A 10,152-nucleotide genomic window follows, 5' to 3' on the forward strand; every position below is an offset into this window, starting at 1 on the left:
TGAATATATAACATTTAGCTGTGTGAAAGTCCTCAAAAAATTTAAAACATTTCACTTATGGCAGAGCCTAAAAGCTAAGAAACTTAGTGTCCTTTTACTTCTCATATCATTAATGATATCTTAAGATATTAAAACATAGTATTTTAGATCCATATTATTATTATTGGTTATGTCCTATTGCCTTTTTTAAAGGATTATTTTTGATATGTGTTCCATTTTATTGAACATATTCAAAACAATTTATCTTCCTCTTTCCCTTCCTTCCTCACTTCTTACTTTCTCCATTCCTCTTTTTTTCTCTTTCTCTCCTCCTTCCCTTTCTTTCCTCCTTCTCCTCCTTCCCCTTCTTGTTACATGGCTTACCAGCATTTCTTTAATGCTTTACTTTTTTTTCCCTTTCACATGAACAGTAATTCTGGGTCACAATATTCTTTCCTTGAAACTCTGTTCATGTTGCTTCTTTATTTTTTGAATTATTGTTTTGGGAAAGACGTGTCATGCTAATCTGATATGTTTTTCTTTGAATGTACATCTTAATCTCCAAAAATATGTAAAAATTCTCTTTGAAAATCAGTTTGCTTCTTGAATAAATTGTAGAGTCAGTTGAACTACTCATGAAACTTCCAAAAAAAGATAGCAAAATATATTTCAAATGCTACATAATTAAAAGTATAATCCTTTCCAACGCTTGGTATTGTCAGCTCTTAAAATTTTAGCTATTCTGATGGGTATGTAGTGGTATCTCATTGTGATTTTAATTTGTGGGGTTTTTGGTGACTTGTGATGTTGAGCATCTTTTCATATGCTCATTGACCATTCCTGTCATTTCTCTTTTGAAATAATTGTTTAACTGTTTTGCTTACTTTTTGTTGGCTTGCTTTTCTTCTTCTTATTGAGTTGTAAGAGTTATTTTTTATTTAGATACAGTCTTAGCAGATATCTGCTTCACTTTAAGAAATTGAGTTGGAAATTGTAACCAAACATATGGGTATGCGTTAATAAGAAAGGACTTTATGTAACTGCAATCTGTGGCATACGTTCGTATGTAACACATGTGCTTTTCGTTCCTATTGCTGTGACAGATTGCCAACACAGTGGTTGAAAACAGCACAAATTTATTATCTTACAAGGTCTATAGGTCACAAGTCTGAGAAGGATCTTACTGGGCTAAAATCAGAGTGTCAGCAGGGGCACTTATCTTCTGAAGTCTCTAGGAGATAATCCATTTCTTTGCCTTTTCTATCTTTTGGAGGGCTCCCAAACCCCTTGGCCAGTGGCTTTGTTCCTCCATCTTCTAAGACAGCGACATCAGGTGGAATCCTTCTCATGCTGTCATCTCTCTGATGGTTCCTCCTTTGCCCTCCTCTTCTGCTTTTAAAGACCTTTGTGATTACATTGGGCCCTCCAGGATAATCTTCCTATGTTAAGAGCATCTGATTAACAACCTTAATTCCTCTTTGCCAGTGTAACATAACATACGAGCTCTGGGATTTAGGGTGTGGACATCTTTGTGAAGCTGTTGTTTGCTTACCACAGTAAGTATTATTAATTCTTAATATTCCTCCATATTTCTGTTTTTTTTTAACCCATGAACTTCTGGCTTCAATTGCATCAGTAAGAGGCCTTCTACAGTGTCTGAGGAAATTTGACTGTGCAATAGAGGTGAATCTGAAATACCTTTGAGTTAGGAGGTTTACCCCATGCGAGTGAACAACTTGGGGTGGAGAGAAATTATTGCCCAACATCACTCTCTTGATTGGCTGTTATGAGAAAATGCCAGCTGCAAAGAAACCCCTCAAACCTTGAAGAAATTATTGTAGTGTTCAGTTAGTAATACTGAGCTGTTTAACTGTTTTTCACATTAAAGTCTATTGTCGAGAGCTCACTGAACCAGAGCACATAGAGCTGACACGTGGTTAAAGGGTTAGTGTAAGAGCAACAAAAGCTCTCGGACACAATTTCTGAGTGCCAGGGAGGCTGTCCCTTCTGAGCTTTCATTCTGTCACTTGGAATCAGTGCTGCAGTCTGTACTCTGAAATTTCCCAGAGCCTGACAGGCAGCGTCCTCCTTGTGCTCAGGAGTCCAGTGGCAAATGGGAGGTGTGTGCACCGTATTCCCTCATCCACTTCTCAGGTTTGTTTAGGTGCCGTACAAAACTTCCTTCTTTCATCAGTCAAAAGAAAACAGCAACAGCAAAACTCACCTGTAAACTGATTCAGGAAAATTACTTCCTTTTGGCCTCCCATTATTTTCCCAGACGTGTGGATCTCATTGTGGGCCCATTTGTTATTAATAAAACAGTCATCATACTCGCTTGCATATGGATTTCTTATCACTTTGGTTTACTATTGAAACAAAAGGCTACCCTTGAATGAGAGACTTCTAATGAAATATGAAAACCGTATTAGTGACTGTTCACTGAATCACTTTCGTGTAAGTGAGATTGGTGTTTGGTTTGGTAAATGTTGAGGGTACTAGTTACGGTGATTTTGAATGACCTCAGTGACTCTCTGAATTTGGGTAGGAACCCATCTGGTCCTTTGAAAAGTTCAGCATATGAGTCATTGCATATTCAGTAATCACTTGATAGATTCAAACTGTGACTAGCATTCACACCACTCAGAGGCCCTGATTTTCTGTTAGTTCTTTGCAGTTGGCAGTAGGTCTCAGAGCAGATGTTTTTTTTCTTTGGCCTTGGTGCGTGTGAGGTAGGAGGAGTGGGGGAAATCTGATTTTCTATGTGAATCTTCATGGTTTTTAATCCAAAAGGAAAAGACCAAATACTTATGGAAAGCAGTACAGAATCCTCACAGGATGCAGTTCATTTGAGTGAGTGAAAAATGAATTTGTAAGCTATTACATCAAAACTAAAATGAAAAAGATGATGTAATTCTCAGCAGAGCAAAGTTGATATTTTGGAAACTTTTATTTTTGTTTCAGTTGGAGTTACTAGAAGGTTCATTGGCATGCACACATAGGACTGTATCACTCACATGCCATTCTCTGGATCTGGTATCTCTTGATGCCAAAACCACATAGAATGCTTTTAAGATGGAGTCTAAAAAATACAGATACTAACTGACCTGTAATTAACAATGAAGTGTTACTTTTTTTGAGAGTCTCTCAATGCTATGACACAAGGCTCTCCTTATGTCTGCAGTCACTTATGTTAAACTAGTTTCTCATCTTATTTAAAAGTTGACAATCTTCATGAATATATATTTTGTTTAGCTCTTCCAATAATTCTGTGGGAGAGAGGGCAGATGGCTCCATTCTTCTATGGTAAATTAGGGGTCTGTTATGACCTGTGAAGATTCAGATTTTACCCTACCTGTAAGCTGACAAACTAGCCTGTTTATGTTCTCTGGATGCTGACAGCAGAAGTAAGACTCCCAGGTCAGAGGTAAAGGCCACGCAGCAAACAGCATGAGAGTGGTGGTATCACGTCTGTTTCTTCATGCCCTCTGAGTCCCATGGGATGACACAGATCAACCTGGCTGGATGCTGCCTTTGCAGTGGGTTGTGTCACAGAAGAGGAACGTACTGTTTTTATAGCGAGCGCTAAGCAAACCTGCTCTTCGTCTGCGTGGAGACATTACCTTATCCTTCAAAGTTGCTTGTTGCAAAAACAGCCCTGAGAAGTGGCCCAGATAAAGAGCTCCCAGGGCCTTCTGTTCTTGGCACACTCAGAAAGGATGTGCAAGGGTGTTCAGGGCCCATGGGTACTGTCTGCTCAACAGAGTCAGCGTTGAGCTGATGCTCAAATCTAGGTTTTCTGATGCTGGCTTCAGTACTTTTCATTAATGTTAATTAATGTCAGTGTTAATATCCCTAATATTAATACCTATACCAAAATGAATTCTAAATATCAATACCAACAATTTATGGAAAATGTTAACCCTACACCAGAGACTGTGGGTGCTAATTTATATGCATTATCACTGAATCTTGTCATATGTCTGGAGATAGGTTTTGTGTCCTCCTTTAAAAATTAGAAAACAGGCCCAATTAACTACATTTCCTATGTTCACACAGCTAGAAAATTGTAGACTCCAAAATGCATACTATTTTTAGAAGCCCAGACTGTCTCCTTTGTGGATATAAATTTAGTGTCAACAGAAATTCTCTCGATCCAATTGTTTCCATCACAGCCTTGCGAGTCCTTGAAACCCTCACTGTTAGAGATTTGGTCTTTTGCTTTAAGAATCTATTTCTTGTCAAAATTCCAGATTCCTTGGGAGAGGCAACAGTGTCACATCAGTCATTGTATCTTTTAGAGTGAACAACTGGAGAAGGTCCTTTCAAGTTTGTAAGTGCTGGTGGAGTTGGGGGGAGACAGAACGTGAGGATGTAGGTGTTGCTTTGGGAAGGGAAGGTGACAACTAGGGGAGAGGTCAAGGCCTGAGAGAAGGCTGGGCTATAAATGGGAGCACTCTCCACCTCAGCTTGTGGTCAGTGTGCTTCGGCTTCAGTTCAGCTGATTCTGACAGCCTCCAATCTCTATTCAGGCGGAGGCAGTTCTGTAGCCTCAAGGGCTCTGGGGCCAGAGTGTAATCCTAACTCATCTAATTCTCAGCTGTGTGATCTTGTATATTTTCCTAACCATGGTGCCCCCGTTTCTTCATTTGTGAAATGGGGATGATAATAGGGTTGTTATGAAGATTAAATAACTTCTAGGGTTAAAGCACTTAGAAGAAACCTTGACATTTAGTAAGCATGTGATAAACGTAAACGCTATTATTGTATGTTCTTATTTAAGCCACATAAAGACTTTGTTTGGAATGAGAGATAATATAGAAAATAAGAGTATTTTAAAAACATAACCTCCTTTAATTTATTATAATGTCATGTTAATAGTGTCTTCTTTATGATTTTTGACTTGCATGAAAATCCAGAAATAACTGAGAAATGATCAGTTAGGTTCAATGGATTGTTAATGCCATTTACATAAAAATAATTATTTCCTGAATAAATCACAGCTAATTTGAGAATAAAATCAGTTGCAATTTCTTTGGTTACAAAAGCATTGCTTTATTGATTTGACATCTGGGAATTCCTATTTTGTATCAGTCCTGGGCTGGTTTCTAGGGAGAGCACCCCTGTGAAGATAATGTCACCCCTCTACAAGGAGCCTAGTCTAGTAGAAAATACCAAGAGATGAACAGATTAGTACTTTTAAAAATAAGAAAATTGTAAGAGACATAAAAACATAAAGAAGGATGGAAAAAAATCACATATAATCTCACTTCCCAGAAGTAATTCACTCTTTACAGTTTTGATTTTTTAAGTCTTTCCTTATATATTTTAACATATAAACTGAATATATGATTTGTATACGGCTTTTTTCCTAACATTATATTGCATTCATTTTTTCATATGATTAAATAATTTTAGGAAACATGATTTTAATGGCTGGGCTTACCTCATATGCACAGATCACAGTTCATTTCAGTATCACTCTCCTTGTTGTAAATTTAGGTTTCTAGTTTTTCACTAGACCATAGCTAAAACATGAGAACTACCTTCTATGAGTCTTTGTGTGAATCTCTGATGTTTTCTGTGGCATAATAACTCCTTAAAACAAATACAAATGATCCATAAACATCAAGAAGGGGGATTACTACTTTAAAAATTTGAAATAGATGCTGACAAATTCCTTGTAGAAAATTTTATCAATTTATACTATCATTAGTATAATCAAAAGTAAATTATTCTGCATTCTCAATAATACTGGTTTCATTTTATTTTGACCAATTCTTAAGGAAAAATCATAGTTTTCATTTCTTTGGTCATTAAGGTGAGTATTTTCTGTCCATTTGTGTTTTTATCTTAGTTAATTTTTGAATAAAATTGAGGTTTTCATTCCTTTTTGACCCTTTAAATTTCCTTTTTTTCTAAACTGCACATTAATGTTCTTTGTCAAGTTTTTCATTGCCATATTCATTTTTAATTGAAATTTATGTAATAAGAACATTAAAACTTTGCCATATTTGTAGAGAAGTTTCCTTCCATTTCGTTTTTTTTTTTTTTTTTTTTTTTTTTGTCTAGTCTGCAGAGGGAAGAAAAGAACAAACTTACAGAGAAGCAATTGTGAGACTGTGCAGGTCCTGAGAGAGAGAAAAGACAGCCTGTAAGGTAGGTGTAATTCTTTCCCTTCTTACACAGATGAGGGAAAAGAGGCTTAGAGAATCTGAGAATTTGTCAGTATGAGAGGCAGCCAGTAAGTCTGTGGGTTGCAGATCTCTCATGCCCACAATAACAATGTGGATAGGAATTGTAGAGGAGTGGGTCTGACATGATTACATTTACCTTTATTTATCATTGTATTATATTATTTCACTGGTTATAATTAACAAGTATTTATTACGTTTTCTCTTTGGAAAAAGGCAATTAAAAGAAGTGTAGTGGATGTAGTAAATGCTTCAGTGCATGTTTGTATCCTCATTTACTTGAAAAAAATGTGTATTCTGCTGTAGATGTGTAGAGTGTTTTACACACATCAGTTAGATTCTGTTAGCTGATGGGGCTGTTAGATTCTTCTGTGTCCTTACTGATTGTGAAGACTACTGTTTAGTAGTTCTGTCAGTTGTTGAGACAAGAGTGTTAAAGTCTCCAGTTACAGTTGTGAATTTGTCTACTTTTCCTTTCAGTTCTCTCAGTTCTTGTTACACTGATTTTGCAGCTGTTTTTTTGGTGTATACATATTTAGGATTGCTCTATCTCTTTGGTGGATCTACCCTTTTATCATTGTGTGATGTTCCACTTTGTTCTAGGTAATTTTCTTTTTTCTAAAGCCTACTTTTTCTGTTATTAATGTAGACACTCTTGCTTTCTTTTTTGATTAATGCTTGATATATCTTTTCCCATCATTTTATATTCAATTAGTTATAATTGAAGTGAATTTTTCTAAGATAGCAGAGGACTTGGGTCATTTTTGTTTTTATCCATTCTTTCAATCTTTGTCTTTTAATTATATATTTAGACTGTTTACATTTAATGTAATTTTTAATATGTTAGTGCTTAACCTTGCCATTTAAATATTTGCTTTCTGTTTTTCATTTCTCTATTTTCCTTTCCCTGCCTGCCTTTTTTGTGAGTCACGTGAACATATTGTAGAATTTTTGAATTTGATTCCATTTTGATTCAGGTATAGTGTTTTTGAGTGGACCTTTTTGTATCGATCTTTTTCTTTTAGTGATTGTAGTTATGCATACAGAAATTATTCACAATCTATTGGTGTCAACATTTTTGTAGTTCATGTAAATTTAGAAAATTTACCTCCATTTAGGTCTCTTTAACCTCCATTCCTATAATATATAGTATTTTATAATATAATATAGTCTTAAAATATAAGAAACTTAAATATGATATATTTAAAATTTTAAAACATAAGAAACTTAAAATATAGTATAATCTGAAAAAATAAGAAAAAAGACTCTGAAAGGTGGAGAGAAAAAGGCAAGGCTATTTAGGGATCTTGGGACCCAAGGAATGAGACAGTGGTGAGTTCCCTGAGATTCCTTTTTGGCTCCCATATATTCCAGTTTGGGTGTTGGAGAAACCTGCACCCTGGAAAAGATCAATGGCTTCAGATTAAAAGCCCAAAGAAAAGCCTCCTCTCTCTAGGTGGGAAAAAAGCTACTTAGCAAGACAGAAAATTTTATGACAGTAACAAGCTTTCCAACCAAATATCATGGAAAAACACAGGTCCCCTGCTACCCTAGTCAGCAAGGACTGAGTGGAGAACCTAAATTTCCACTCTCATTTGGTAATAATAAGACTTTATATTAAATTTATATTATATATAATATATATAGTATTCTGATATTATAATATGATTTCTATTCTAAATTTGTTGAACTTTGTTTCATGTCTCAGAATATAACCTCTCTTGGTGACTGTTCTATGGGGACATGAAATTCAAATTTTACTGTTGAGTGGAGTGTTCTGTATGTTATTCAAGTTTAGCTGTTTGATAGTGTTGTTTAGTTCTTCTGTAATCTTTAATGATATTGTGTTTACTTGTTTTATCAATTACTGAGGGCAATATTGAAATGTTAATCTGTAATTATGGATTTTTTGATTTTCTTTTAGCTCCTTTGGTTTTTGGCTCATGTATTTGAAGCTCTGTTGTTAGGTACATGCCTTCCTGGAGTGTCGACTTTATTATCATTATGTAGTGTCCCTAATTATCCCCAATATTGCTTTTTCTCCTGAGGCTTACTTTGATATTAATATAGTTCCTCCAGCTTTCATTTGTATGTTTGCATGGTACATCTTTCTCTATCCTTTTCCTTCTTACCTATACGTCTTTAAGCGTAAAGTAGATTTCTTGTTGATAGCACATATTTGAATCTTGCTTTTTAAAATCCAATTTGAAAATTGTTTTGAAAATTAAATTTACATTTGATGTTATTATTTGTATGATTGGATTAAAACTTACTGTTTTTTTCCTAGCTGTTTGCCATTTCTTCTATCTGTTCTTTACTCCTCACTTTTCTCCCTAGAGCATTTTGCAATGTTTCTATTTTATCTTCTCTACCAACTGATTATTTATACTTCTCTTAAAATCTGTTTTAGTGGTTAACCTAGGGCTTATAATATGCATGTTTAACTAACAGTATTTTCAAATGATATAATACTGCTTTATGTGTGCTGAAAGGGCCTTCACATGTATATTCTCAATTCCTTCTTCCCATCCTTGTGCTATTGTCATACTTTTTATGTTTTCAAATGCTATTAACATAGAATGCATTACTACATTACTATAATTTTTGCTTTAGAGTAATTGAAAAATAAGAAAAATTAATTTAATTTTATCTTCATTTATTCCATTTTCTTTCTTTCTTTTCTTTTCTTTTTTTTTTTTTGGTAGATCCAGTTTTCAGTCTGATACATTATTTCTGCTTGAAGAAGTTTAACATTTCTTGTTAGATTTGTTGGCAATAAATTTCCTTAGTTTTTGTCTGAAAGGTGTTTTTTCTTCATTTTTGACAGATATTTTTGTTGGATAAAGAATTCTGGGTTGACAGTTTTTCTTTTACCATTTAAATGATATTATCTTCTAGCTTGGATGTTTCTGATAAGAAGTTTTCTGTAATTCTTGTCTTTATTCCTCAGTATGTAATGTTTCTTTTATCTCTGACTGTTTTCAAGAATTTCTCATTGCCTTTGTTCTTAGCAGTTCAAATATGATAGGTCTAGAATTAAAAAATGTTTATCATGCTTGCTGTTCTCTGGACTTGGATCTGTTTGCTTCATAACTATCACTAATTTGGAAAACTCTTGTCCTTTATCTCTTCAAATACATTCTTCTGGACCTTTCTTTCTTTCTCATCCTCTGCAATATTGTTCAGAAGCTCTTGGATGTTCTTTTAAAAATTTTTTCTTTCCTTTTTTCTTGTTGAACTTCAGTTTGGGTAATTGCTGTTGACTTTTTTTCAAGTCTGTTTTTTCTTTCAAGTATAAGTCTACTGATGAGCAGTTGAAGGTGTTCTTTATCTCTGTTGCTGTTTTATTCATTTCCAGCATCTCTGTGGTGAAATTACCCCTCTGATCTTGGATGTCTTCTACCTTTTAAATTAGAAACTTTAACTTGTTAATCAAAAGTATTTTAAATTCTCTGCCAAATAGTTTCTTCTGCCTGGGGCAGAAGCTGGATTTTCATAGGGTTTTCAGTTGTGCTCAGAGTTGCTTATTCCTAAGTGAGTTTATAGAGAACCATCACAGACCAGCATGCTTAGCTGGCCAGCTTGTTGGGAGTGAAACTGAGATAATAGTAGAAACACTCTGGCACTCTCTTCATTAGGATTTTATTCTCACTAGAACACTTAAACCTGGTAAACCTAATTCCACAACTCTAAATTCATAAGCTCTTCATCACAAGAGCTTTATTCCTCCTTTAGCTCTTAAATAAATGTTCTGAGCATCAATTTAAGTGTAACTTTTTAAGGAGTATATTATAGGTTCTTTTTGTCCTAATTTGTTAAGAATGTTTCTTTTTTTCCATCATAATCTTCCCTCACTAATTTCTACAGGCAGTATGTCTTTAGAAAATGCCCCTAAGTCTCCAGCACACGGCCAGACAACTAATACCAAGATTTTTTCAAAATACAGTAGTATTTGGACATAGGAAATAAGCTATGGTTACCA

At 34.7% G+C, this 10,152-nt stretch overlaps 1 long non-coding RNA gene across 1 annotated transcript in view; it reads left to right on the forward strand.

Annotated features, from left to right (window-relative positions):
- The window catches only part of LOC116663061, a 53,651-nt gene extending 43,783 nt beyond the window's left edge, over positions 1-9,868 (forward strand). The window contains exon 3 of the long non-coding RNA XR_004319115.1: positions 6,049-9,868. This is a non-coding gene — a long non-coding RNA (uncharacterized LOC116663061). The remainder of the gene's footprint in view (positions 1-6,048) is intronic.
- Positions 9,869-10,152: the final 284 nt, after the last annotated feature.

Source organism: Camelus ferus, chromosome 4 (assembly GCF_009834535.1).
Source record: "Camelus ferus isolate YT-003-E chromosome 4, BCGSAC_Cfer_1.0, whole genome shotgun sequence".
Taxonomy (NCBI): Eukaryota; Metazoa; Chordata; class Mammalia; order Artiodactyla; family Camelidae; genus Camelus; species Camelus ferus.